This window comes from Podarcis vaucheri (genome assembly GCF_965113315.1).
Source record: "Podarcis vaucheri genome assembly, chromosome: 1".
In the NCBI taxonomy this organism is placed as follows: Eukaryota; Metazoa; Chordata; class Lepidosauria; order Squamata; family Lacertidae; genus Podarcis; species Podarcis vaucheri.
Window position 1 is genome coordinate 109,397,365 of NC_138759.1, and position 26,372 is coordinate 109,423,736.

Genomic DNA, 26,372 nt, shown 5'->3' on the forward strand with positions numbered 1-26,372 from the left:
ATATATTTGAACATGGCTATCATATCACCCCTTAACCTCCTCTTCTCCAGGCTAAACATGCCCAGCTCCCTTAGCCGTTCCTCATAAGGCATCGTTTCCAGGCCTTTGACCATTTTGGTTGCCCTCCTCTGGACACGTTCCAGTTTGTCAGTGTCCTTCTTGAAATGTGGTGCCCAGAACTGGACACAGTACTCCAGGTGAGGTCTGACCAGAGCAGAATACAGTGGCACTATTACTTCTCTTGATCTAGATGCTATAAATAACCACAACAAATGTTCTTAGAATACACTTCTTGCTTTTTTTATTTATTTATTTTACCTAGAATTGATCCAAGCATGTGCATCTTCACCTTGGCTGCTTTAAATCTTAAATCTCTTTTGAACACCACTTCCCCATCTGAAATACCATACCTGATCTTGCACTCAGTGCATGTATTACCAGCCTAAGACCAAATGACAAAAGACCTACAGGAACATAACTGATTTGCAACTCACAAAACTCAAGTTCTTTCTCCGGTTTGGAGTTGGCACCGGGTGAGAACAGGGCTCTTCTACCTTTAATAGCTTGCATGGCACACAGATTATTAACAAGTTATACCTTTTCTAGTATGAAAATATAATTATGGGGAAACTTTCAACTGTTCAATGTATGTCTATCAGATGTCTTATTACTTTGTTGAGACCTCCGATTTATTTTTGAGCCTCCGCCCCACACACCAAAAAGAATGCACAGTTGTGTACAGAAATACCCAATGTGTATGCAAATGTGTGTCCTCTTTTGTGAGTGGAACATGCACATACAGTATACTGGCTCAGAAAACCAAAGCATAAAGCTTCAATCTAAATGTGTTTTGGATTATCATGTAAATGTCTATTAAAATGACAGTAGGCATATGTGCCTTTTATAGTAAATTATATACATTGTATTTCTGATGTTTGGGCAAGTATTTTAGAGTAACAATGTTTGTTGATGATGATGATAAAGCCACAAGAGTATATAGGCTACAATCAAGTTGCTATTTACCTGGAAGCCCCTTTGAACTCAATGTGACTTATTTCTGACCAAATCTGTATAGGTTGTGCTGTAAGGCAGCAATCCGATACACACTTATCCAGCAGCAAAAGCTGAACCCTGTATATATCTACTCAAAAGTAAACCATTTTAAATTTAATGGGGCCTACTCCTAGTCTCAGCTATGTGTGTGTCTCTTCGAACTCAGTGGGGCTTACTTCTAAGTAGACATGGATAAAGTGTATTGTGCCTATTTCCTAAAAGGGATAAAGGATAGTTTTTCATTGCTTATTGTCAGTCAATGATTAGCATCTGTTGGGTGGAATAAGTAGTTTATAAAGCTTTACTGTACAGATGGCAATGAGAATGATTCAGATGTAAGCAGAATTTTCAGTCGCATCCTTTTATTAAGACAAACTGATTTTATTAGTTAAACAGAAGTAATATGTTTGAATATAACCTTGATAATTCCTTTTAGCTGCTATTGCTTAGGAAATGCCATAACCTTCCAAACAAATTGTTGTTTACAACAAAGTTTGTGTAGCTTGCTTATGCCATAAACATGCTAAATAAATATAGGGAAGGCAGTTTTTAATGTTAATTTGTACAGACAGCAACTGGGTTGTTCTCTCTGCTGTATTTTAGGATGAAACAATCAGTGTTTCAGTTCTTCAAGAAATACATTCTGTTCTTCTGTTTGCAAATAAAGTTGCTGAAACTGCACGCCTAAAGAGGAATCAAGCAAAACATGAACAGACACAAGCCTCAGCACATATGGGGTGGAAAATTTGAATTTGCTGGGTTAACAATCTCAAACGGTGCAATCCTCTGCATGTCCACTCAGGAGTAAGTCCCATTGAGTTCACTGGGCCTTACTTCCAAGACTGCGTTACCAGCCTTTTGTGTTGACACAAAATGAAAATTGTGCTTCACTCGTCTATTGCGAGAAAAGGGAAAAGCTGCCGGTTTTGCATATGTGGGTTGTGCAATGTGTTCAGAGTTTGTCAGGAAAGTTGGTAACACTGCCATGCCTAGCTACAGAGAAGAGAAGAGAAGAGAAGAGGAGAGAAGAGGAGAGAAGAGGAGAGAAGAGGAGAGGAGAGGAGAGAAGAGAAGAGAAGAGAAGAGAAGAGAAGAGAAGAGAAGAGAAGAGAAGAGAAGAGAATCTGGCTACAATTTAGGCAATTGGGGGGGGGTGATCTTTTTTGTGCCTAGTTCATAGACCCACAGAAGCCCATTCATAGACCCCAGGGGCTTCATTGACTACAGGTTAAGAACTCCTGTTCAAAGTATGTGTTACCTAGACTTTATATTTTATTTGTTTTGAAATATTTGTATTTTATTCATATAGAATAATGAATATATTCTATTCGGGTGGCGCTGTGGGTAAAAGCCTCAGCGCCTAGGGCTTGCCGATCGAAAGGTTGGCGGTTCGAATCCCCGCGGCGGGGTGCGCTCCCGCTGCTCGGTCCCAGCGCCTGCCAACCTAGCAGTTCGAAAGCACCCCCGGGTGCAAGTAGATAAATAGGTACCGCTTACCAGCGGGAAGGTAAACGGCGTTCCGTGTGCTGCGCTGGCTCGCCAGATGCAGCTTTGTCACGCTGGCCACGTGACCCGGAAGTGTCTCCGGACAGCGCTGGCCCCCGGCCTATAGATGTGAGATGGGCGCACAAACCCCAGAGTCTGTCAAGACTGGCCCGCTACGGGCAGGGGTACCTTTACCTTTACCTATACACGCACACACACAAAATGACATGGTCTTTAAAACACAGCAAAGGCACAGCTCAACCCCCATGCCAATCCTATTGGTGGATCACTGTAGAGTGGCAGGGCCATCGCTGCAACTGCAGCCCTGCTCTCATGGCAGCAGCAGAAGGTTGGGGGGAGGGCAAGACAATCAAGACATATGTTGACCCGACTGCCACACCAGTTCTAGGCTGGCGCAGCAATCAGGAATGATGTCGTTGCACGACAGCAGTGAAACCAGCTTGCAATCCAGCAGACTCTGAACAGACCTGGAGCCATCCAATGGTTACTGAGGTAGACAGCCCTCCAAAGATGTCTGCCCACCCCACACCCCGTTCAGTAGAAACTTGTGTCATTTCTGCCCGGACAGGAGAGCTAAGTGGAAGGACAAACCTCCATATATTCAAACCCCCTACACCAAGAGCTTGGATTGCTCTGTGATCGATTTGGCAAAGTTTGGCACTTTTTTTTGGTCCCAGTATCTAATTAACAGGAGCAAATGTTTCTCAAAAATTTATTTCTTCTTCTTCTTCTTTCTTTCACTCTCACGTAACTGGCTAATGGGAAACATAACAGCATAATCAAATAGTTTATGTTGAAACCTTGTTTGTCATCTGGTGTTTTGCATAAAGCACCTCAGATGAAGTAACCATGTAATATATGAATTCTCTGTTTTTGCACTTCAAAGTTTTGGTGCAAGGAAGGAGGAAGAGAAGGAGATTTGATATTTTAATGACTATACTATGCAAAAATAGTTTCATTCTCCATTGCCAATTTTCTCCTTTGAGCTAATCTGTATTCCTCAGTCACACAATGCAGATTTTGCTTAATCTTTACTGCTGATTTGTCAGCAAATGAGTCTCTGAATTACAAACACCAAGCAGCTCCATATTCATTTGCAGTACTTCAACCTTAATATTTGTCTCTTTTTAATCTACATGTATGTTTTGCAAAACTACATTCTTTAAAAAAATAATCTTGAGATGTGTAATTACTTCTTGCCTTCCATTTTAAACAGTTTTACTTATTGCAAACACTTAAAACGGTGTGCAGAGATCTTATTCTTTTAGGTTTCTCAGTTATAATTATTGTTATTATATAGAAGCAAAGGTTTAATTAAATCTGCAGGTGCTGTGCAAATAGAAAGTGGTGGATTTTTAGTTTTCTTTCTGAACCGTCTGTGGGAAACAAGTAACAGTGTTTCCATAATATTTCAGGATATTAAAGCAAAATTTGTGGTTTCATGCTGGGTCTGAGAACACACTATAACCAGAATAACATGAATCATCACCCTTAAAAGAGGAAAGAGGCCATTATTTGAGGTAGGCTCCCTACCGACTAGTAAGAACAATTCAAAAAGACCTACATTGAGTCAAGATTGCCCTGAAATAATTAAAATTTAAGACTGAAATATCGTTTTGGAAAATACACATTGACTTTCAAATTATTAAAGGAGGAATTAAGAAGGGGGGAGAGAAGGATTTGTGCTGGACGGATTTTTTTATATTGTGTATTTAAAAGAAGAGACATATTACTAGCAAGTGAGGAATATGCAGGGCTGTGTTCAACTAACCCTGCGCAACCTAGCTTCCACTGTCTTCCCCCGCCACCGAAATATGTTCTGGAGGATCAGGAAAACCCCCAGAACAGCACACAAGGGGAGGAAAGGGGAAATTGTGCTGTCATGCAAGCACAACAATCTTCTTGGGGCAACACTGAATTCCATCCTGAATAATAAAGATGTGTCTTTTAAGATTCTATGAAATAATTCCTTCTTCTGATCCGACGTTACTCTGGGCAGGGTAGATTAATACTATGTGCCACCCATCCATCTAAGGAAATATCTTTGCGTTCCACACAGGGCAGGAAAAAGATTGGGGAGAGTGAAATGACAGAGGGGTCAGCCCTTCTGTGTCCTATGGACTACTATTAACATGGGAGGGTCTGACTTGAGTAACCAAATTTGTTCTCATGGTCATAACATGCTCATAAAGAAGTTATTATAAGAAGTTGACAAGTTCTGGCTGACCTGGAAACAACACAGGTTGGACATAAGAATAAATGGTAGGACTCATTAAGTGTATAACTGGCTCTCCATCTCCTCACATATTCAGGATGTAGCCTGTGTCTGTTTGACAACAGTGGGATCCTCAAGGACATTTCTGAAACCACACTGTGGCTATTCTGAACCCACTATTACTGCAGTTGGGCCAGAACAACAGGTAACCCTCTTGGTCCCAACAATCCAAGAGGAAGAAGAAGAAGAGCTTGGATTTTATATCCCGCTTTATCATTACCCTAAGGAGTCGCAAAGTAGCTAACAATCTCCTTTCCCTTCCTCCCCCACAACAAACACTCTGTGAGGTGAATGAGGCTGAGAGACTTCAAAGAAGTGTGACTAGCCCAAGGTCAACCAGCAGTTGCATGTGGAGGAGAGGGACGCAAACCCAGTTCATCAGATTACGAGTCCACCACTCTTAATCACTACACCACACTGGCTCTCCAACAACCTGTGCTTAGCAAAAACACTCATGCAGGTGTGAGGGAAGCTCCAAGGAGATATAAATTCTGTGTCAACAGCTACCTAAATGAAGTCTACTATAACCTATGCCTAGCACTAGTCTTGGGATACTGCAGTACAGACCTGCCCAACTTGTGTTCCACCAAGCCACACACCGCCTCGGTCATGTACCTCCTGTTTTGCTGTCCCAAGCAAGAAATAAATAACAGGTTTATTGTGGCCCTGATTTCAGGCCAGTGTGTTATAAATTATGCAAGCCTGCTGTAGGCGATTCTCCTTTGCACTCCCTCAATTCTCAAAATTATAGGTCTATTCACTCGTTCTCTTGCACCATAATACTGGTGCAGGAATTAACCGATTGTCCTCTCTGCCTCCTGTGTGTCCATAACAGCCATTCCTCCTCATTTGTTGGGGTCAGAACGTCCACAGAAGGGAACAGCTCTACTTGACTAGACTCTCCACAATGTTTTAGAACCTTGGATTTTATTTAATTGCCCAGAGTATCTAGTGTAGACATTCAGCCACCAACACATGGAGGGGGGGAGAGAGACTGCAGGGCAGAAAGGTGCAAGGGGTGGTAGGGCCAAGAGCCTTTTAACTGCATGGGTGGGGAGAGAGAAAACAAACAAATAGAGTTTATCAGGAGATCTTACACTGTAATGTGGCAATAAACTGTTGCTAGCACACACCTCACACTTATTTTAAAAACGTAATTTCCACTTATCTAGGAGGACTTGAGATAAACTATTAAACAAAAAAAAGTAACATACATTGCCCTGTACTGTTATAGACCCTATCCTAAATATGTCTATTCGGTAATTATGGGCCTTACTCCCATAGAGTTCAATGGGTCTTACTCTCAAGAAAGTGTGCCTAGGATTGCCACCTTAAAACTTCAATACAGTGCCCACCATCTTAAGTAAATGGTAGCTGTTCTTTTCTAAAGTTAGGTGTTCTCTTCCTCATTTTCATGGGTTCATTATAACAAACCCTCACCCCTCTACTTGCCTGGTTCTGCAGTTTCTGTGGTTACTTCCATCTTACATGTTGCAGGTTATCTTATCTTCCTCCTGTTTTGCTGTCACATCACGGGCACCCTACTAAGCAATGTATTCGCTACAAAATTGTTCTTTTGACCTTTAAATCACTCCCCCCCCCAAACTATTTAATAGATCTGCTCTCTCCGTACGAACCTGGCTGTTCTCCGAAATCAGCAGATACCAGTCCCTTTTCCATTCCTAAATATTTATTTGTAAGGTTGCATGGAGAGGTTTTTAATAGCTTCACGTTCAGCTGTGGAAGATGCTGTCAGTTACAAGCAGAAAGCATTTCCAACTTGCGGGCCTTTCGAATCTAACCTTAAAAATTATTTCTTTTAGTCAGCATTTCTAAAATGATTGTTTTAGCAATTTTTTTCCCCTCCTGTGCTACCAGATCTAATTTTAACTTTACTGATTGTAAAGCACCCCTGGGATGCAGGCATGAAGGTCGCTACTGAAATACAAGATTGCAGAGTATCGTAAAATATTCAGCTTGCGCCGAATAAGGGAAGCTAAATGTTACCCGGCACAATGTTGCCCAAGTGAGACACAGTTAAACACAGCAGCAAAGAATAAATGCCCACCTTTTATCTTAAGACGGCAAAAGACAAATAGCAGCCTCCCTTTTAACCATTCCATACTCTGCCTTGGAGGCAACCCTGTTTCTGACAATCAAAAATAATGAGAAGATAACAGATCTCTTTGAAGGTACCACCTACACACCCAACATGCACAGACCCACTAAGACACAAAATTTTCTATTTTCCAAGAGCGTGATTGATAAATACATGCGGCAAGGGAGTATGCTCTGACCATTTTCTCCCCTGCTCCAGTCTTGAGGAAAATCCCTCTTCTGAAACTAGTATTTGCCGAGGAGTGAGGGGGGAAGAATTGTTCATAGGCTCCAAATATCAGCTATAGAGGAGTGGTCTTCCTCAGTACCAGAGCAGGGGAGGGGGAAAAAGTCAAATTCCTTCCCTATGCCTGTTTTGATCCCATTAATTATTACACCCCCACCAAGCTGGTGCAATTTCCATTTTTAAGAATCTGCACAGAGGCTGTGTATACACGATACATTTTATAGCACACCCCCTCTCCCAAGAATCCTGGGGACAGTATTTTACCCTTCACAGAGCTTCTATTCCCAGGACCAATAACAAACCATAGTCCCCAGGATTCTTGGGGGAGGCTATGTGCATTGAATGCATGGTGTGAACACCTTTAGCTGCAAAGCTGCATTTAACGTCACCTGTAGTTTGTCCCAGGAGTTGCCTTGAGAACAGGCTGCCAGTGGCTATAGGAAATAGTCATTCAAAGAATGGGGCAGGGAGAATGAAGTGTGGAGGGGGCACAGGTAGGAGCTCTGCCCCTGGTATCACATCCCTCCCCCCAGCCTCAAATTTTGCACATTGAGACCCAAGGTCTGAAGTGTGTTGGGTCCAGTGCTATTCATCAGTAATATGGGGGCCAGAAGGAGCAGTGAAGAAGCCAAGATCGTGGGTGACACCAAATTATTCAGGGCACAACCTGCATATCTTACAAAGTATTCCCAATGCGTCTCAATAAACTGAGTAAATGGTCGGGAAAATGGCAAATAAGGTTCAGCGTAAGTGATGCAGACTGGAGCAAAAAATCCAGTTTCATATGGTATCAGGACACAAAATAAGGTCATGTTATCAAGGAAGAGGGGCAGAGGCTGTTTTTATTTATTTATTTATTTATTTATTTAGGTAATGTTCAGTTCTGACCTTAGGTTTACAGCCTTATATCCCAATCCAAATGTACAGATTGAGATCCTGCCATGAGCACTAGAGGGAACCAACAAACCATAGATTACATTAAGCACATGATTCATGATTTAACAGGATACAAATCTAAAAGGAGAGACCCAAGCCACATGTGGATGCCTCCACCATGCAGATCCTGGGGTCGCAGCCATTATTAGAAATTAAGTCCCATTCATTTCAATGAGACTTGCTTCAACACAGTGCAAATAGGATTGTAAAGCCAGGCCCCTGATCTTGCACTTAAATGTCACAGAAACCATCAGATCATAACATTCTTCCCCCAGCCCCCCACCAACAGTTTTCTTTCAGCTAAATGCAACTTCCGAATGAAAACGAAAAAGCACCTTGTTAATTTGTACCAATGGCTGGAAACTGAATTTTGTCAGCAGCAAATGCAGCAAATGAACCATAATAATGATAATATCAAATAGCAACCAGTGTATAATTTCACTTAGAAATGAGGCCACCATTTCCATGTGTGACAATAGTAGGAGTGAAACAAGGGGATAGGTACTACAATGTGGACATTATTGCTGCAATCCTGCAAGGATGAATGATCTGTCAAGAAGAACAAGTCTCAGTGCTTCGTTGCCATTTTTTAATTCTTTCCTACATACGACGCTGATGCTCTAGGAGGTAGATCCCCCTCATTCACCAGCCAGCACCAGGTACACAGTGTTAAAACCTGATACTTCTGACAGTAGTGATAATTAGGGATTGGGAGATTCTGTTTCTTGGTCCACTTATTTAATATATAAATGATCACATGTATTTTATGCAAACCTCATTTTTTTGGAGCGATGCATTTCTTATTTTTTGATTATACATTAAGCAGCCACCCCAGACATGTAACATTTGTACAACACAACATATTGCATCAACTACTATGAGTGAGACTGCCACTACACTGGTACAAAGCACTAGGAGGTGCCATATTATTCAGTTAAAGGTAAAGGGACCCCCTGACCATTAGGTCCAGTCATGACCGACTCTGGGGTTGCGGCGCTCATCTCGCTTTATTGGCCAAGGGAGCTGGTGTACAGCTTCCGGGTCATGTGACCAGCATGACTAAGCCGCTTCTGGCGAACCAGAGCAGCGCACAGAAACGCCATTTACCTTCCCACTGGAGCGGTACCTATTTATCTACTTGCACTTTGACGTGCTTTCAAACTGCTAGGTTGGCAGGAGCAGGGACCGAGATACGGGAGCTCAGCCCGTCGCAGGGATTCAAACCGCCGACCTTGTGATCGGCATGTCCTAGGCTCTGTGGTTTAACCCACAGCGCCACCCGCGTCCTATATTATTCAGTTAGGCATGCTTAAAGGCTCATCCACACTTCCACTTGTCTGGTGTCTAGACAGCATGGGCCGGAGTGGTTTCTGTTTGCCACACTGCTTTCCCAGGGGAAAGACAGCTTTTTAGTGCTGAATCAAGTACCCATCTGCAGAAAACCCAGTTGATGTTTGCTCCAATTCAGCAATAAAGATTGGGTTTTCCTGGGGGGAAATGGCAGGACAAGTAGAATTCTGCATGAGCCCCAAATCTGACGGAAACTAATTGGGACATGAAACCCCAAACGATATATTTAAGTTGCACTGATTTCTGGATTGAACCCAACGGGTTTTTTCATTCACACTTCTGTTTATACTTCACCACATGATTCACACTTCTCTAAAAAAAGAATTACCATCGTGTCAGTAACTGAAGAATTACTTACTGTGATCAATGTGGTCAGTTCTGTGGCATCACTGTTTTGCGAGCTGAAAAACAAGAGAAGCGGTAATGTTCCAGTGAATTACTAACGGAGGTGAAACAATGTTGGATAAACACATCTAATGTAATACGTAGGAATTCCATAAACAATCAGAAGATGACTGCAGCACAATGAATATGCAATAACTAGAACACCTGATCACACACGCAGATACACACACACACACACAAACACTTAAATTAATTGCAGGATAAAGAACGACACCACAAAGGACTGTAGCATAACTACTTCTTTCAATGACCTACAACCCACAAACAGGCACAGCACTACTATTCCAGCCATTCTTATATTCCTGTCCATTTGTGACAAGCTGTGCTTCTGAAGCACACTCATCCTACGCTGGTCCCACAGGTTGGCATTGCTGGGCACCTGCAGAAGCGCATACCCCAGGAAGGGGCCCACTGGAGTCCCCATGCCTATTCACCTGCCCTCTCCTAGCAACAACAGGAGCAAAGAGCCTCTGCCCACCTTGCCCTCCTCCTCTGGACAGCTGTGCAGACTCAGCACATAGGGAAAGGCATAACAAAGAGACCGCACTAGTGATGTGGTAAGCCTACTCAAGGAGGGGAGCCACTGAGATGCCCAACAGCTATCTCTGATCCAATCCGATCTCTATTACAATCACAGATCAACCACCCAACGGCTATCTCAAACCTGGAAACAGCACTGTGCACCTCTCTAGCACTGCACATATGGAAATGCACCTGCTGTGAGCAGCCTCAACACAAGGGCTTCCCATGGACATACAGTTTGCTGCTGTCCAAATCAGGATGCTAGACTAAATAGCCCTTTGGTCTGATCCAGTTCTTCTTATCTATATAGGGGTCTGTAAAGCAACGGGCCACTGGATGTTTTCAGAAATGGCCAGCGGGGAGGAGAGACCTGGCAGCAGCCTCACTGCACAGTGAGTGCACTGGAGGAAGTGCTGAATTGCCTCACCTAGGGCTGCCCCCCTCACCACCACCTTGTCTCTGCAGTATCCCAGTTCGTGGAAGGGAAGTTGCAGCACTGTCCCTTCCGCCCAGCCACTCCTGGATGTTCTTGAGGTGAGGAGGTTCAGGAAACACTCTGCAAGTGAGATACATGTGGGCGGGTGTGCCTGTGGGAGTTGTGGATGGGATCTGAGGACTAACTGATGATAGGAGTTGTAGTCCAACAGCAGCTGGGGACCTACGTTTGAGAAACATGCCATGAATAGGCATTCGCTCATATGTTACGTCATCTGTACGTCATATGTCACATCATCTATATGGTGGAGGAAAGCAGCTTCACCACACACAGAGAGAAAGCCCCTTATATGTGACCATGTGGACAAGATTACAGGTAGACAACATTTTCTTATTTCTGACATGCGTGGATGGCACAGTGAAAAAGAGCTAGCATGAAACCGGGAAGTGAATCTTGCCTAATCCACCACTGCAGAAGCAGCTCTTGCTCCTACCTTTAGGAGCCGAAAGGTAAAAATATAGTAGAATGAAGATGGAGTCAACAGGGATGGGGTCTGGCAGAGCCTAATTTAGCAGCCAAAAGGGAGTTCCACAGTTGCACCGTAGCATTGGCATCTGATTGGGGGTGGGCAAGGTAGGGGGGGGAGTTTGGCCAGCTCTTCTGCCTTTAAGAGCAGCTTAATCTGCACAAATTGGCAGTTGATCCTTTTTTATGGCACGGAAATAAACATTATCGCCAGGCTAATGGCTGCAGATTAGGCCAGTTTTAAGAAAAAGTTGGCAATCCTAATACAGAGGCTTTCTTATTCTCCTTTCAGTTTCCATTGAGACTCCTGCCTAATTGAATCACAAACACACACACACCTCTCTTCAAGCAGAAAAGGCCTGAGAATTTAATCACCTGCTAGCTCTATATGTCCTGTATCTTCTTCCTGGATTCTGGCAATGAAAAAAAGTCAACACTGAAGAAGAAACAGTGCTCCCTTTATTCAAAACTGAAACAGCGTTTCCTGGAGTTTTGGAGGTGCTACTACAGCAAGCAATCTACTTTGTCCTCATTAAGCTTAGAATAACCAGCATGCAGCCTTGCAATATATTTATTTATGCTCCATTGAAAGTAGCATCTCAAAATATTTTCTGAAGGTCATTTTTGAAGTCAAAAGCCTCTACTATTTGAGCAAATTTAACAACATCCATAAGTGAAATGAAAAAAGCCCAACCTTGAAATGAAATATAGTACAATGCTAGCAAGGGACGAATGGCATAACAGAAGAATATTTTAATAAAGCCTACCAGAAAACAGAAAGGACTTTAGAAGCCCATCTGCTCAGAGTGAAATCTTCCCACAGAAATTGAAAGATGCTTCATCTGTCTCACTTACAAGAATAAAGGTGACACCAGAACACTGGAATCGCAAAGCAATGTCATTCCACTAGTGTTGCTAGAAAACATTATTACTTTCAAATTTTTCAACAGGTGATGTCTGCTACCACCCAAAAAATTATCATCATCCATACTGCATCAACACAGTAGATCATGATGAAATGTTATTCATTCCCTGCTATACAATTCAGAAGCAAGGACTGATAGCCTAGCTTTACTAAGGCCACATATATTCAAAAGTTGACATAAAGATAAATGCTGAAACTTCCTTCTAAACACACTGGTGTCTATCGCACTACAGTCAGTATACTTGCGTGATCATGCAATATCATGAAGGGTGGCAAGATGGATGCCTGAAGGTAACTCAACACAGCAATATCCATCACAAATTGTGTTAAGAAGGTTGTGGCTTAGTTCCTTGGCTGTTCTGCAGCCATGTCACCAACACCCAAACAACAACCTGTTAGAAACTGACTCTAACCCATGATCGTAAGCTTAATTGGTGTGGGTAGGCTGCTGGACCTAGACCATCTAACAAAACTTTAATACATAAATAAATATGTACAAGCAAGACATCCATACAAAGATAGCAGCAGCAGCAGAAAATATAGTGTAGTACTGCAGGTGTCTACTTAGAAGTGAATCCCACTGAGTTAAATGAGACATATTCCCTACAGCCTAACTTCTGTATGAAACCAAAATAACTAAAAAGGTATGGCCAAATAAAATAAGCTTTTCACCTGGCCCTGAAAAAGCACCAGATCACCAAGTGAGCACTTCTTTAAGTATGATCCAAAGTTTGGGTACCATTATTGAGAAGGACTGGCAATCTCCACTCACCTCACACCTCTGAAGGTGAAGGGTAGGGAGTCTGCAACAAGGCCCCTGCAGCAAGTCTTCATAACTGGGCAGGACCTCTACACATATTCATGTGTATGTGCATTAAGCCCCTTCACACAAAAATGTGACCTGTGTGTAGTGTGGCTAATGTGTATTTGTCTGTAGTTTGTGGACTGCAGTTCTGCTGCATGCACTGGTTTGTACTGTGCATATATAGTTTGTGGTCTGGTCTGTGAACAATAATGGACTGTCTTCACCTGTCCAGCTTGTTGGCTCTATACAGGTCTGTACTCCTCTCCTTAGAATGTGTGTTTGCATGTTCTTGTGCATGTATAAAATGGGGGGGGAAGGATGTCGAGGATGCCGGCATCCGCCAAAAGCCAGTTACTTATTCTTTGTCAACAAGAGGCCAGCAGAGACCTATTTTATATTACTGGAATTTGTTCTTTCTTTTTGATAGACTATAGCAGGTTGTTTTTTTTTTGTTCACACCTAAGGTTTGCTGCTCTTGAGAGCTGCTTGCTATACATTGTTAATCACAGCCAAGGGCATTTTACAAATAATGCTGCTCTTCAAAGACAACATGTCCATATTTCACATTTTTAAGAAACTGCTCAGCTATGTTTAGAAATTGATCATTTCCTTGTGCTTTGCCATTGTTTCCAAAGCATGCTGAACACTGCAAGGTCACAAGTTAAAAATGATTGACAAATGACTGCTAACAAATGTCTTCTAAGGCAGAAGTTAAATATATTCCAAGTCTCTCACCATAATTAGTAAAAATCGTCATGCTCTCATTATATTCTTAAAATAACTCTCTTTAGGAGAAGTGATCACACTGGAAAGAGTCTGGTTAAGATTTCAAATGATAAAGATTAAAGCTACATGATATATTTGCATTATGCTCTGCATTATGTATGATAATTTAGAACTTATCCTCATATAGTTTAGCTCATTGTGGCTTTTAGAACTCTCCATGTCTGTATTATTCATTCTTACAAAGGCCATTTTGGCTCAGCAATCGCTTGCTTTGTTCTTTAAGCACTGAGGACTGAACTCGCTAACCACTTTCCTGACTCCACTGTGATTGGTCTGTTGTGGTCCCAATGCTTTACAGTTTGGTCATGGCTGCTGCCATCACAAGGAAGCAGTGGCCACAAGCCAAACTGAGCATAAGACTTTGCAACCCATGTCGGCAGTGTCGTTTTTGGTGATTTCCCTGTAAAGCAGCTCAAAAACTTCATTTACCCCTGAGATTTTGCAAAAGAAGCTCAACAACTTTGGCCAGACCAAAACTCAATAACTTTTCCATCCGGATTTTCACTTTTTGAAATATGGCAACCCTACTGTAAGTGTACCGCTGTAAGCGTGTAGCATCTTCTCCCATTAATGCTCCTGCTATTGCACATTGAAGGTGTGTCATGTGTACATACCTATGTATTCTGCAGAGTGGTAGAAATTATTTGAACACCTAATTAGCTACATTCTGCGGGCCAAGCTACACATTGCAGCAGCACCTTTGGGGCAGTGAACAGCTTTTGGAAGAGGGAGTTCTTGGGTGAGAAACGAGCACAGGGAATCTGATCTAAATTAGTAATATGTTCCAGATCATGGCCCAGCTAGCTTTTCTTCAAAATAAACGTGTCTGGCTTAAGCATGCTTTTTAAAAAACATGAACAGTGTGACATGAAGTGTGGCCCTGAGGCATTTCTTTTCAGAACTGAGAATGGGCATTCAGGCCATTTCCTCTATGCTGAAGACCAAAGCAGATTCTGGAAAATGCACTTAAAAAGTAGTAGCATAGCTAATTGAAAGCTGCTACAGCGCAGTCACTTGGGGGGCTGCTCTGATACTGCTGCCTCTTCATCTCAGAGGAATTAAGCTCTCTTTGGGCACAGGAGAAATAAGTGCTGAGGGAACTTTCTTTCCAGCAGCAGCAAAAGGAGGAGGCAGCAGCAGCAGCAAACAGGTTCCCTGCACACAAAATGAGGAGAGGTTACTCCATATTGCAAGTGCTGACACCTCCTGCTGGGCAGAATTTACTTCTGAGTAATTGTACACAGATTTAAGATGCAGCTATGGCTGTCACCAGGGCCACTGCTGAGTGAGGGGTGTCCATGGGGTCTGAGCCCTGCTATGTATTTATTGCACTGAGTACTGAATTCCCTCCCCCTACTCCTCTACTTTTTTTGAACATTTTGCAAGAAGAAGGGCTGGACATGCTCCAAGTGCTGTGCCATTGAGACCTTGGATACCCACCATCTTAACTTGTTCAGATTCAAATATGTGTCATGGACCTGTGCCCCAAGACTTTTAAGTACACAGCAATGTCCCTGCGTGTTCCTAGAGGCATACATTGATCACATCTCATTTAAACTGAAGAGGCAGATACTGGGATCCTTTGTCTTTTATAAAGGTTGCCTTTGCATAGACAATTATTTGGGGGCAGGGAGCATGGTGCTCAATAACTCTTAGCATCCGTTCCAGCCATGTTGGTTTTCAAGTGCTGAAAAGTAAAGCAAATAAAGTTGGGAATCAATTGACTCCATTCTGTCCATTCTGGAGACTGTTTTGTACTTGGGGCGGGGGGGGGGGGACCAAACCCTACTGGCTAGCCACTCTGAGCCCACAAGATAAGAGTGGGATAGAAATCTAATATTTTTTTCTTTAAATAAAATTAATTCCAAATGCTAAGCAACTTGGCTGCAGGTATATAGTGATATGAAACTGAGATATATAGATATTATATGATTGTACAAGGCTCATTTGATGAAAGGTATTATTTAAAAACAAAATACTAACAAGGATTGAGAAACTAAAGGTAGGTGGGCTTTTTAGATTGCTCAATTCATCCCTGTGCCAAAATACTTGCCATAGACTCCATTGCCAATGCAGTTGGCAGCCGTTCCTGTACTAATGCCCAATTGTCCCAAACTGGGATAGTGCCAGCTTTCTTGGGGAACTACTTTGCTGCCCTTATAAATCTCACTGTGCAAAAGTTCTCTTGATATTAGGCCTGAATTTACCTCGCCTTTTGTCCCATTATCTCTGGTCATGCCCCCTCAGACTTCGCTAAACAACTCCACTCCACCCTTCCACTTAACTCTTAAAAGAGAAAGGGCAATGGAACCCACTTATGCTCTCAATGCCTTTGAAAACATAGACTGCGTGCTCCAAAGAAGAGCATTTGTATAGCAGCATGTCTGAGCTCACAGCTGCAAAGAAGGCTGCAGGAGGCGCATGGCAGTAAAGCCATCTGTAACCGAGCAAGGGCAGTCTGTTCAATTAGGAGACATGAGAGGGGGAATTATATGCTAGTGCAGCATTTCTGTCATGGATATTTTCTACGGACAGCTGGGTATAGGCAAGACATTCAAATCTGCTTTAGCAGACTAATAAGAAAAAAGCAAGTACTAAGGTCGAAAACAAGAGCGTCTTTTTTCCACTGTGACCAAATTATTCTATTTTTTCCCCCTGGCATAGTTACCAATAACTGTGCTAGAAATTGCACCTTGAGAAAAGCTTGTAACGGGAACTATCTATACTGTAACTGTGCTCCACAAATGCAAAATGTGGGCAATTCCATTAAAATGTTATGAATGACCCCAAACTCAATACATGAGTGAAGGCTGACTGTCAGGCGCATGAGATTCATCCATATATATCTAGCAAGTTCATCTTGTTACAAGGATGAGGAAACATTCTACCTCCACTGGTCCTTGAGTTATTTCTATAGTGGGCACTGGATCCATTCTGAGCTCATTCCAGAAACACCTGCAATAGAGAGGCAGTGCAGCCCAGGTTGTCCCTAACATCTCCACTCCTGTCTTCTGCATCTGGGGACCTTTGGCACATCAATGGAAATGTGATATTCTCCTCCCCTTTGCATGCCAGAGACCTTATTGTAGACAAAATGAGACTTGGCACAGCCTGGGAGGAGCTCCCCTTTGCCACTCTAGGCAACCTCTTTTAAAATGTTGGTTGCCTTGCTCAGATGTTACACCTGAACAAGGAATACCTGCACCCACTGTCCCTACACCTGCTGGCTCCACCCACTCTTGCTCATTCCATGCTGAGCAGAAAGGGCTGAATGGGGCTTCTAAACACATTCATCTGAACATGTTTCGAATCCTTCTTGCCATCAGGAACCCTGATAATCCAGAGTTCCTGATCATCGGGAAGCTTCTAAGAGCATTCAGTTGAACGTGGTTAGAAGCCCCCTTCAGACCTTGCGAGTCAAGGTAGGTTCAGGGGTGGGTTAGGCGGAAACTGGGAGTGGGGCTGGAATACACAGCCCAATACATTGGTATTATATGCCCTGAAGAGGGGCTAGAGTTGGAAGGGACCTTGGTAGTCATCTAGTCAACAACCCCGCTCAATGTAGGTTCTGCAATGCAACTACAGCATCCCTGACAGATGGTGGTCCAACCTCACCTCAAACACCTCCATCTCCCCAAGCAGTCTGCTCCACTTCCCCACTTGCCAAGGATGGTGTCAAGCAGGTGGCGATATCATAACCTCCCAATATTTTTAAAAGAAAATAGTGGCACTTATACATGTGGACCTGTGCAGGGGCACCTAGCAGCCTCAATATATATGAATAATGACAACCAGCCAAGTGCTTTGGGGCATATGCATAATAACATATTTCCTTCACCACCAATGGCCTATTCACCCACAGATGGGGTTAGGATCTGGCCAAAGAGCATGATTCGGGCACCCAGCCAGCCTATCCGCCTACCTTTTAGTTTAAATTTATTTAGATTAAGCAATATCCTTCAGGACTAGACATATGAGAATTACACATCTGCATGGCAATTTCAAAAGGAACATAATCCGCAACTGCCATCTAGAACTCAACAATTCTTTATCTCACTATTTCTTGAAACAATCCCATAAAATATTTTCAGTATTATTATCCACATATTGCAAAAGCACAGCTGAATCTGAAAGCGGGTAGCTTGCTACCCAGTACGCTTCAGTCATGAATTCAGGACTTTGGACTCCTGGTTCACAGCTTCATCTTTGACCCACTACATTTTAAATTACTAACATGCTAGATAACCACACACCAGCATGTTTTTATGGCCCTTCTGAACCGGAGGCTTTATGCTCCAGATCATTTATTTAAAATATGGCAATGAGATACAACCTCTTGTTCGGAATCACAACATTCCCCTTTATAATGCAAGGTGGCTTCTGTCTTTGAAGCCCTTTCAACTCAAGAGCCATGTGATGTGCTTTGGGGTGCAAAGTCCAATCAGTACATCCCACCTGTAGATCGGGAAAGCTCTGCATGCAGAAGAGCAGACATTACAGGGATTTTTCTGCAGTGGCACCTTAGTTATGGAACACCTCCCCTTGAAGATTTGTTCTAGCCCCTATCCTACACATTTTTGGTTGGGTTGTCAAGGCTATGCTATGATAGCTGACATGATAGTTGTGTGGCATTTTTTTCAACTGACGTGTGTTTCCTGCTGTTGTACTGCTTTTTCAGCTATATTTTATCAGTGCTTGCAGCTTGGTTTGAATGATGGCTTGGGGGCCTTTGGGCATAAGCATTTTATTTGTTTAAAATAAATAAAATGTGGACCATGCTCTGACCCCAATATAAGGCTGCTTCACTGTATACTTACGTCTTCCTGCTGTCATTACTAATTGTGCCCTCAGTTCAAGGGTGGGGAACCTGTGGTCCTCTAGATGAGGTTGGGACTCTCAACTCCCATCAGGAAGAGCCAGGATTCACACTCCTCTTGCTGAATGCTGACTTCTCTCTTGCTCCTTCTTTTATCCTTGCCCAGCGTGCAGATGTTCTACTTTCCTACCCCAATTTTAATACTATACAATCCACTTCCCTGACATACTAGGAATGCCTTTGTGCAAATCTCTGAAGGAGGGGCTTATAGCCACTTACCTGTGAGGCAGACTCACTTAAATCAATGGGACGTCCTTCTGAGCAAAAATGCACAGGTTTGCACAGGCATCTGAAGAAGTGTGCATGCACACGAAAGCTCATACCAATAACAAACTTAGTTGGTCTCTAAGGTGATACTGGAAGGATTTTTTATTATTATTATTTTTAGACTATGGCAGACCAACCTACCTGTAACTAGGTTTGCACTGTAAAGCTTCCTCCATGTGCAATGAACAATGGGACTTAATGGAACATAAATTAGGACAAAAGCAACTATGTCCACAAGTTGTAATACTTGTGAGACAGTTTAGCTTGCTTTCCGCTTCACACCCACCCAGTTGCTAATTTGCCACCTAAGTTATTGGACTTTATATACACTCCAACTAACTGAAGCCTAGGATGTGACATTAAGAGAAATTAACTATTGGTTCAAAATGTGACTGCAGTCCCCTCCAAAATTCAACATTAACTTCTCTAATACTGTTCGTCTGAAGGTCTCTCACCTTGACACTCCCCTTTCTAGATAAAGTTGTATCTTTTAGGTAATAATGGGCTTACTGAAGTTTGCAGTACTGCTATAACCCATAAAAGTCAATAGCCACAGCAGAGCATCCCAGTGACTGTATATTTATGGGGGTCCTGGTGACAAAATAAACTGTAAAGAGACAACCCTGAGTAGCTGGTGCATATCGTCAAGAACAAAGACAAGCAAACCCAGCTTTATGCTCACAGTATGGACCACACTATGTCAAAATTGTTTTTTAAAAAATGTGTTTTATTTATTCTTAATCACCAAGGTATTCATTCCTTGCTGAAGATTCACACACATGCAGTTTTAAGTCAAAATTACTTCCAGCAATTTGGTGAAGAGGGCATACAGCAGCAGCGTTTATTCACCATTGGGGGGAAATGTGTTTGCTTTCTGCTTTCCCTCCACAAAGATCTCTGAAGTAAGGGCAAGCATAGCTATGCTTTACCTTTTATGACATCATAAGCAGTATAATGCCAAACGCAGCCCTCTGTGCCATTTGCTGTTTTTGTTTAAATCCCACAAAATATGTATTATCCCTCACCAAGGTACCTTTTTAGAACATGTGGAGGCCAACATTTTAGAAATATTTTACGGCCTTTCCAGATAATATATACTTCACACAATAAATGCTCCGTTGTTATTCATTTGTTGAGCCAGATGTCTTTTCTCAAGGTAGCACTTCTCTTTTGTGTTTTTATTTCTCAAAACAGAAATACGCTGTGTTTTTGTCACCAGGAAAATTCAATTCTTTCTCCCAGAGAGCGCATTAATTCAAATAATGAGCACTATATATAGGAAGGATGTGGTTTCTGAAGTCCTACAGGTACTTACGGTGTAGTGCCTATGTCATTATTAATGATGAATGACAATATCTCCTGGGTCATTTACATTAAAATAAAATTCTTTAGAGGCTGACTCCTCTGATGTACCACTCAAACGCATGAGTGTTAATGCATCCCATATAACCCTCTTAATAAAAAAAATTAGCAAGCAGCAGCAGTTCAGCCCCACCTCGACTTCCATCCACAATAGTAATGTTTTGCTAGTCATGAATGTATCTCCCTCCTTTTGTTCTCTGAAGGTTGATGAATCACCCCCTGCAGCAACAATTATACCATCTGCAGCGACACCAGGGCCAGGCCACGATGTTTTGCTTCCTGAGGCAAAGGGTAACATGGCACCTCCTCCATTCTACGCATGCACAAAAGCCAGCCCGACTAGAAGCTGAATCTTATTTCAAAACAGGTTATGAGGCAGATCATCCGCCACACCTGAAAGCAGGTGGGGTAGCTCAAGAGTGCACAGCACAATGCACAAAGCACCAGGGATGGGAAAGAAATTCGATTCAGTTCGCCTCTACAAGCACACCTACCTAATTCACACTGTCCAAAACAATATGCAAGCCAAAACAGTATGCAACGGCTACCCTTCGAAATTCACACTTATCAGAATTCGCAATGCATTTCTGCAGCCAAGCAATGCGCACAAAGAAATGCATATGCTAGGGTAGGGTTGCCATATTACAAAAAGTAAAAACAGGAACACCCTGAAAGTTGTTGAGCTTTGTAATGTCTGGGAAAATCCGGACGTACGGCACCCCTATACTAGGGTAAACTCCATCACCAGCTACCTGCAGGGCCGGATCAAGACCTTTAGAGGCCCTACGCACTTAAAATATTTTGGTGCCTCCATATAGATCTAATTCAAAATGTAAACAACAATAAACCATAAAATAAAATTCGGGTTACATGGTGTGAAAATTGCATTATAATAATAGATACAAAATGGACTTTTTATTTATTGCACAGTGCAATAAATAAATTAAATAAGTCTGTTTTGTATCTATTATTATAATGCAATTTTCACACTATGTAACAAGTTTAAAAGAATGTTTGAAAGCACGGCTGTCCCTACTGTTAGGCAGAGTGAAACAGTTGCCTCAGGCAGCTGTTTTTTACGTATCATGAAAGAGCAGCAAACTGTTAGTTATTTAATGTATTATTAATGTACATTCAATACCAGAAAAGGGAGAGCCAGTTTTGGGGTTGTGGGATTACCTACCTCAGGTGCCAAAATAACTTGGCCTGCCTTGAATATTGAAACCTCATTGCCTTGGAGTGAGTGGGTAGCGTTTGCTGGTCTGCCTCAGGCAGGAAAAAAATCTTTGACCAGCCCACTTTGAAAGAATATTTTTTACTTTAATAAACACTCCCTAGGCAAACCTTAGGTCGTGGCAGTCTGCTGTACCACAAAACCAATGCCCACGAGCCATATTTCTTATTAAGATATCCCCATTATCTTCATTTACCAACTTAAGACAAAACCTACGTTACCAAAAGCTGTATCAACTGCATTACAACTGATCAGAAAGTCTGAACCCCTCATCTAGGGTTTCCACATTTCAAGCTTTTTTTCGCAAAGAAGTTGGACATTTCGGAGCTATTTCTGAGGGAAATTGGCAAAACCAACACTGCCGACATACACCCAGATTTTCCCGGAAATTTCACCAGTTTTTGCCCGACATTGACTGCAGCTGCTGTATTCCGGATATGTCTGGGAAATTCCAGGCCTATGGCAATTCTACATCGAAAAGATTCCTAGCCCAACCTGGTGATGCCTGTTGAAATCTTCAACATTCTTCCCACTCTACCTCAAGCTGTTGCTCACAAGTAGGCCCATAAAATCACTAATCCTAGGCCTGCTCTCTCAACAGGAAGGTTCCTGTGTGGCCAGAACATGCATTAGTTATATTTATATATTTATGCCAGCTACTGGTCATGCCTTTAAATACCCACCTGTTGTTTCCCTTAGATATAAGGGGAGAGAAACCTATATTGTTTTATTCAACTACTGCTCCAACTACTGTCTAGGCTCAGCTCACTTTTTGATATTGCAGGGAGTCATTAGACAGCAAACGAAACAAATAGAAGCAGCCCCATCTGTGGGAAGGTTGTGGGAAGGCCCTACATTGTTGGCAGCTAGATTTCCAAGGAACAAACATACACACAGAGGCCCCTTTCGTTTGCTATCAAGAACACAAAACGCGAGGGCCACTAAATGCGGAAATGAAGCGGCAACTCCCACATAAATCTGTCTGAGCCACATTCTGGAATGGCTTCACACAAATGGAGCTATTCTAAAGCAACAGCTACAATTGTAGATTTCAACAAAGGGAAGGGGGCTTATGCAGCATAGACCAGCAGAACAGGGTGGAATGGTGGGAAATAATCGCCCAAGTTGAAAAAATTGCCCTAAGTCGTGAAAAGCACTAAACTTTCACAGAGGCCAAACAGTGTCAGATTCCATGAACATTCAATTAGCATAGAGGGCTGGATCCAGACTTGGTTATACTTAGAGTAGACCTATTGATTTCAACCTAAAAGCTATGCTTAAGCATGGAAAAGCCTGGATCCAACTCAGAATTTTTATAAATGCAGGAAGTAGGACTGGCCCTTCTGTTACCCATAGTGAGAAAGAGCTAGGTGTTTTAGAGGCGACCTCATAAAGGCATTGTAACAAAAATAAAAATATTAGGTCTGTGGTACTTTCCCTCGAACTAATTTAGTAGCAGGAAAATACACAGACTTGTTCCTCCATTAACTTTTCCTTCACAGCGTTTAAAATACTAGATTGGACTTTGGCTGCATGTAGCAAGACCATATTAAAACAATGCCTCTGGTAGGCAGACTTTATAACAAATGGAAAATGAACTAAGACTCAACTGTAAAGATGTGATCTGGCATGCAGTTGAGGAAGTTACACAATACGAACATGTTTATACAATAAAAATATCAGTCAGAGGCATAGGGACTTTTCAGATTAACTGGTTTACTCTCAAAAAGGCTATTGTGCCTATGCACGCAATATTTTAATGTGAACATTTTTCAGTACTAATAAGAGTCATACGCTCACGTTTGGGTCTTTATTAGATTTTCCCCCTCCTTCTGCAAGTTGATGTGTGTGCTGTGTTACTTCATTAAAAGATTGATTTAGTGATGTTTATTTTTAGGCCTCATTAGTACGATTGAGCACATAGATAGACTATCTAACAAAAACAAAAAGCAGCTCATGCAATTCTACAATTCCATGGCTACACAAGTACATTTCACAAAATGAAGATCTGCTTCCAGGCATGATCACATTTCAAAAGATTATGCCAATAATATTTTGTGGTTGATCTTTTATAACTTACGTTGTAATTTAGCATCAAATTAACCCATTGCACAATGAACCAGCTCCTTTCAGACTCAGCCAATTGCACATTGGTTTGGGGAAACTACATCACAGCAGCGCTATCCCCACACATTCTTTCCCCTGTTCTGTGGCAAACACCTGAGGAGGGTTAATGCCATAGCCAAAAGCTTAAGGTTGCACTGTAGGGTGTTTATACCTCTAATTTCCTGTGATATTATTCAGATAATAGAAAATGCCAAATCTCAAAAGCTTTCATTAATGTTGGAAGTCTGTTTGGTTGTACTTCAAGGTGAACGTAAAGTCAACACTAAAAATAATAATCATAATTTCTCATCCCAAACTCAGTATGCCCAAGCCCTCCTCTCTTTTGTTTATTCTCCTTATCTATTTACAATGTCACCCACCATCTACACTGTTGTGGGCACAAAGCCTCAACTTTATCTTTGACTTCTCTCTGCCCTTTGCTCTTCATATGTCACTCGCCACTGAGTCATGTTGCTTCTCCTTTTACAACACTGCAAAATTACAGCCATTCCTCTCTGCCCCTTTAGCAAAAAATAAAACATAAAAAAATCAATTCATTGAACCCGGAAAGAGCGCTGTACTGCATGGTCTCCCATCCCCACCTTTGTGAAGTGGTTCAATACTTCTGCAATTGTTAAACCACAGTTTCTTGTATTGTCCAAACCAGTTAAGTGGTTTGAATACTCCCTACAAACAAGGCTATCAAGCCAAGATCAAAATGGGTTTATATTTGAGCTTGTAGGGACTGCTCAAACCAGTTTAGATTTGGACAACACAAAAAACTACTGTTTAATAAACCAGGAAGGAAAGAAGGGTGTACCTGGGCACATAGCTTATTTCGATGACATTGCTTTCTATTTTCCCCAGAACCAAAGTACACAGTCCTACAGCTTATTAAATGAAAAATAACAGCAGCGTAACTACTCCATTATAGCTTGGCTATCTCTCCTGACAATTACAGAACAGTGTTGTACTATGTGGAAGACTTGAAAGAGTACTTGCAATTGACTTGGAGCCAGGAAGTACTCAAGATGTCTTCTAATTACTTATGACTATAGATGTAGTTAAGACCGGTAAGTATTCATAGTTTATATGCAGTTCATAAGCAGGGCATTCAAAAATATGTAGAGAAAAGCTTTCATTTGAAATACCTTTCAAGGCATTGACTGTGAAAATGTTTCAACTACTCTAATACAAAGCGGCAATATCATGTGTGTATGAAGTGTTACCACTCTAACCAGGTTTGCGTACACAGCTGGCCCTACCATTAGGTAAACTGAGATAGAAGCCTCAGGCAGCAGATGCTGGTGAGCAGCTCTCTTCCAGGCCTTCATCCCCAGCCATTCCCTATTTCTGGAAATTAGAGCTATGTGTGCCACCCACCTGTCATATACACCATATAAACTAGCCTGGTGCCTCAAGTGCACTGGAGGACGTTCTCCCACACAACCATCAGTCCAATTAGATCCTTTCATGGGTGATGGGGGGGTGTTCTTTGCCTTTGGTATCACGCAGCAGAATGTCTTGGGCTTCAACGTTCCCTGCTATACTCCCCCCTCACACACACACACAAAACCAAAAACACCACACACTGTCATTACTTGAAAACCTTCCAACATCCTGGAACACCTATTTCTGCTTCTCTAAAAGCACATGCTCTCCAAGTTAAGAGTGTTAATCAAGGTTTTGCTTTCAGTTATAGGTAACTTTCTCTTGTATCTTGGTTTTTGTGTTCTTCTCTGAGTGCTGAAATGCCTCCCCCCCCCATGGAAAAAAAGTAGAAAGCAGAGGACTTCAAGAGAAGTGAATCAGCAATGTCCACAAAGAAAGGACAGAAAGTAAAGAGAGAATGGTAATGAGAAAACAAGAAGAAAAGCCATATCAAAGTAGTTCACACAACTCTATTCTGGTGGGCACTCAGCCAGTTTTACTGTGTTGAGCAGGCTGCAATGAATAGTGGAAAATCCAAAGCAAATAAAATGTAGAGAAGGCAGAACTGGTGCACGAATCTGGTTCTCAATAAACTTAAAACGTAGATTTTAAGGCCTGCGATATTCTTCTGAAGGCCCTTTTCCAACCAGAGCATGAATATGCTACAACTATAATTAGAAAAATACACATTTGTGCATAAGAGATCCTTAATAAAAAGACTATTCCAGTATACAGAACAAAGTACATTTGCACCTGGCTAGTTTTATTATCTCACCATAAATTTAGTCATTGCTAATGCAAGGTAACAGGTATTCCATTTTTTCAACAATTTCGGTTTTTATCATTAACGTTTAACTCTCATATCTAATGCTCCCCCCCAACTAAATTTCATTGCTCAGACATAACCTCATCAGGCTGCAGCAATTCCCCAAAAATTCTAGCAAGAAGCCAACAGACATAAACAGTAAAATGACATCATGAAACAATGAAGAATGAGATCTAAAAACCAAATGAATCACGCGTACACCACCAATAAGGCACTATCCTGCTTTGTGAACTTGTTGCAAGATCTTGAGTAATTTTGAAATTGGATCAAATATCCCTTCCCAAGGATATTTGTGGGTGGATCTTGTGCTAGCAAACCATATAATGGCTTTGCATGATATGGAACTAATGTTACAACAACATGATACAGGTGCAAGGAGACAGGTGGCTGTTTCTCTGCATC

At 42.0% G+C, this 26,372-nt stretch overlaps 1 protein-coding gene across 4 annotated transcripts in view; it reads right to left on the reverse strand.

Moving 5' to 3' along the window:
* The window catches only part of BAZ2B (bromodomain adjacent to zinc finger domain 2B), a 194,458-nt gene that overhangs the window by 133,520 nt on the left and 34,566 nt on the right, over nucleotides 1–26,372 (reverse strand). For all 4 annotated transcript variants that reach the window (XM_082196983.1, XM_082196984.1, XM_082196988.1 and 1 more), the window contains exon 2: nucleotides 9,823–9,865. The gene's annotated coding sequence lies outside the window, so the exon portion shown is untranslated. The remainder of the gene's footprint in view (nucleotides 1–9,822; nucleotides 9,866–26,372) is intronic.